General features: G+C 36.0%; 1 long non-coding RNA gene across 1 annotated transcript in view; it reads right to left on the bottom strand.

Annotated features, from left to right (window-relative positions):
* Positions 1-4,820, bottom strand: part of LOC143019527 (uncharacterized) — a 128,060-nt gene that overhangs the window by 109,448 nt on the left and 13,792 nt on the right. Inside the window, exon 2 of the long non-coding RNA XR_012965820.1 lies at positions 4,304-4,348. This is a non-coding gene — a long non-coding RNA (uncharacterized LOC143019527). The remainder of the gene's footprint in view (positions 1-4,303; positions 4,349-4,820) is intronic.

The following is a 4,820-nucleotide window of genomic DNA, read 5'->3' as shown; positions in this document are numbered from 1 at the left end:
GAATATATCACGAAAGCGCTTGGACTCCGTGTGTTTTTCCTTTTCCTAGTGGACTCTGCATATTTGTGATTCACGTGTGACTTGTGAAATTTGTGCATATATATATATATATATATATATATATATAAATACATATATATGCATATATATATATATATATATATATATTTATATATATATATATATATATATATACATATAATATATATGTATAATATAAATATATATATATATGTATGCATATATATATGTATATACATGATATATATATATATATGTATATATACACACATATATATACATATATACACACATATGACAGAAATGAATAGACACTAAGAGAAATCGTTTAATTTATCAAAAAAGCAATTGATACAATTAAAGTTCTTATAAATGGTCACAATGTGAATAACTAATACTTGGTTGACATCCTCTTTGCTTTCTTTAATGGAAGGATCCTTGTAGGCATACTAGTGATTAGTTCACGAATATCATCTTGAGGGATTTCTTACCATGTTCTTTTTGCAAAGTTGTCGGTCTGATATGACCCAAAGGTGTTCAATAGGGTTCATATCCGGGGATTGACTTGGCCATGGAAGTTTCCTGATCCCATTTTGGCTCAACCAATTTTGGGTTGCTTGAGCAGTGTGACAAGGAGCTCCATCTTCCATAAAGAGGAAGACACTTTTACTTATTTCACCACTGGAGAATATTGGAGTCCTTCCTTTAATATAGAAACGTATTTGCCTGTACTGATGTTTCCTTGACACTCCACAAGCTCTGATCGACCATCACTCCGAATTGCACTCCACACCATTATTAAAATGCTCCCATGTGTCACTGTTGGCTGCAGTCTTTTGAGGTCAAACTCTCAACTACAGTCTCTAGACCCACACTCTTCCACTGTCAGAAAATAACGCAAATCGTGATTCATCAGAGAAAACGACAATGCTCTAAAAAGCCACAGGTCTCTCCACCATCTCAACAGCCCAATCCTTTCTGCGCCTGATATTGGCTGGACGAAGGAGTGGTTCCCTTCTTGCAGGTCTGCCATAGTAACCCAGGCTGTGGAGATACCTGACAACTGTTCTGGGACTGACATCAGTTTGTGCTGCTATGTTAGAGGCCTTGCAACATGGATCCTCTTTGACATTTCTTTTGAGAAGATACAAGGTTCTTTCTGAGGACCTGGGATGATCTGAATGAGGTTTTGTGCCCTTCTTGCCTTCTCTGGTGAATTGTACAATCACTCTATTAATAGTAGAAAGGGGTATTGACAGATTTTCAGATATTTTGCGTTGACTAAGTCCACCTTCATGTTGACCCACAATACGACCTCGCTGAAATTCAAATAGGTTTACTGTTTCTTGGGTTCGTGGCATGCTTGATTAATCTTGTATGTAATCTGAAACATAAATCTAGGTAAATATATATACTTATAAAATTCTGATCATCTTGTTTGTAATCTTGCTTGAAACCGTCTACTGAAGAAGAAGAGATATGACGTCACGACTGAGGACCAGCCAATCAGAAGAGATATGCCGTAACGACTGAGGACCAGCCAATCAGAAGAAAAGATATGATGTCACGACGGAGGACTAGCCAATAAGATATAGAGACATGACGTCACGACATCCGCTCTGTGGGTCCCAAGGAACCCCTGCGCTGAGCGCGTGACGTCACAACTGCTAATTTTCCAATCTGCCAATTTTTGAATTTCCAATTTTCCGATTACATATTTTCTGACCATTGATATTAAAAAATTTCATATTCAGTGTTTAAAAGTGTAACCAACTCCTGAATTAGCATCTATGAGGCATAATGAGTTTATTAAAATATCACGAACCGTATAAATCATATGATGCGTAGTGTTCCAAGCAACGACGACATGACGTCACAATCTTTTGCATTTCATTTCTTATAACTAATCAAGTCACTGCCTTCGTCTACTGAATAGAGGCAAGAGCTCTAAATTATACTCAATTTGATATAAAGTTTATATTTATAAACATTGCTGCTAGCTCAAGTCCCATGGGACTCCCTGAATGATAATGATAATGAGTGGGAGTGGGATTGGGAGTGGGAGTGGGATTGGGAGTGGGAGTGGGATTGGGAGTGGGATGACGAGACGTGACATAACATAGGCATAATTAAGGAGGCTCTCTTTATTCGATTTCTTGAGAACGCCTGTATCCAGTTTACAAAGAATGTTGTAAATATAAGAGCATCTTAATAAAGATTTTATTGACCATTTTATTAACAACGGATCATTTGAAATTTTAATTGACCTAACGGGTCACGGGTGGTCTAGTATAACATATTAGGTAGATTTGAATAACATTAACCATTAAATAAGAGCTCAAATGCATTTTTCTTGGTCCCTATTCAATTCTGTCATGTCTGTGTATATATGTATATACATACATATATATATATATATGGAGGTGAGGTGACAAAATGAAACGTTAAGGCTAGAGTATGGAGCTTTATTCAGAACCAGACGTTTCGACTTCTTGGGCCTTCCTCAGTGGACTGAGGAAGGCCCAAGAAGTCGAAACGTCTGGTTCTGAATATAGCTCCATTACTCTAGCCTTAACGTTTCATTTTGCCACCTCACCTCCATATTTGTTCGCCTTAAATATATATGTGTATGTATACATATATATATATATACATATATATATATATATGTATATATATATATATATATACATATATATATATATATATATATATATATGTGTGTGTGTGTGTGTGTGTGTGTGTGTGTGTGTGTGTGTGTGTGTGTGTGTGTGTGTGTGTGTGTGTGTGTGTGTGTGTGTGTGTACACATACTGGTATGCGCATGTACAACATACGTACTTTGTGAAAGTTGAAAGGGGTAATGAGTTTGACAGTATTTCAAAATTATATGGTGACTATTTTTTCATGAGCGTCTTTGTTTGATAATTTGTATGTTAGGCGATGATCGCAGTAGATAAATGATAATAGTAATGAAAATACGATTCACGAATGAAGGAGAAGAAAAGGAAGAGAAAGAAAATTAACAAATGGAGAAGAAGAAGAAGAAGGAGACGAAGAAGAAGAAGAAGAAGAAGAAGAAGAAGAAGAAGAAGAAGAAGAAGAAGAAGAAAATGAAGTAGATGAGGTAGAAGATGAGGAAGAAAAAGAGGGAGAAGATAAGGAAGAAGAGGAAGTAGAAGAAGAAAATGAAGCAAAAGAATAAGAAGAAAAAAGTAGAAGAAAAGAAAAAGAAAGATGAAGAGGAAGAAGAAAAAGAAGAAGAGAAAAAGAGGAGGAAGAAGGAGAAGAGAAAAACAAGAGGAAGAAGAAGATGAAGAAGAGCAAGAACAAGAACAAGAACAAAAACAAGAAGAGGAAGAACAAGATGAAAAAGAAGAGGAGGAAGAAGAAGAAGTTCAAGAAAATAAAAAGAAGAAAAGCAAAAAGAAGAAGAAAATTAAGAAGAAGAAGACGAAGAAGAAGAAGAAGAAGAAGAAGAAGAAGAAGAGAAAGAAGAGGAAGGAAAAAGAAAAGGAAAAGGAAGAAGAAAAGGAAGAGGAAGAAGAAAAGAGAAAAAAAGGAAAAGAAGAAAAAGACTTTCAATTAGATTATGTATTTGGGAATGACCTATATTTTCTTCAAGCGACACGAAGAAATTGTTGTAATTATAGACTAATTGCATCACGTGCAGAACTTCGCATCGTACGTTGATGACTGGAGGCAGAGTTGACAATTTAGTCATTTCAGTTACGAAACAAAAGAGGTGGTCATACATGTATCCATATATATACATACAGTATACATACATGCGCATACACACACACAGACACACACACACACTCACACACACACACACAACACACCAACACACACACACACACACACACACACACACACACACACACACACACACACACACACACACATATATATATATATATATATATATATTATATATATATGTATATGTATATATATATATATATATATATATATATATATGTGTGTGTGTGTATATATATATATACATACATACATACAAATATACATTTTTATCATGATGATTCGGTTTAACGTCAAGAACTCCCCCTATCAGAAGGCTAGTACGGTGCCCCTTACAGAGGACTTAATATCGTGGAACTTAATGAACCATGCCCTTGGTCGTCCAACTCGACAGCAGCAGGTCTCGAACTTTCGTCACCTCAACATCCGCCGCAAGTAGCGACGCTCTAACACACTCAACCAGCGAGTGAGTTAAAGATATTTTTAGGTTTACATTAAGAATTCCCTTCCATACTTACTTATTTCATACTGAGATCAGGTCAACTCATCTAGGAAAGCTATACCTGCAGAAAGAAGAAGATTTACATTAATGTGGTACATAAAATTGATATAGAAATAACGGTTAAAAGCATATATACAAAGAAAACATACTATTTTGGGTGAAACAGATGGATATATTAGCACCACATGTAGATGTACAAAGACACACAGAAACAAAGAGGGAGAGGGATACAAAAATAAAACCAAATAAACAAGAAACTACAAAAACAAAATCAAATCAACACGAATGAAAAATTAAAAATAACCAAAGACAGGGTTAGGATGAGGTTTGTGTATATCCACACTCCGTTGTTTTCATGTAAGACCAATCTAGCCTTCCCGGCTGCCTCAGAGGCGAGGATGCGCGAATGCGCGCGCATTGCTTCTACACGGTTGGCAACCCTCAAACCTGCGTTGCAGGTCACTGGGAGCAAAGTGGAAGTTGTTTTCATTGCCTAAGAATAGACCATACCTATCTTTATGCAAGCTGATATC

Source organism: Oratosquilla oratoria, chromosome 3 (assembly GCF_046742065.1).
Source record: "Oratosquilla oratoria isolate Oo_2021 chromosome 3, ASM4674206v1, whole genome shotgun sequence".
NCBI lineage: Eukaryota > Metazoa > Arthropoda > Malacostraca > Stomatopoda > Squillidae > Oratosquilla > Oratosquilla oratoria.
This window is presented reverse-complemented; position numbering and strand designations above follow the sequence as displayed.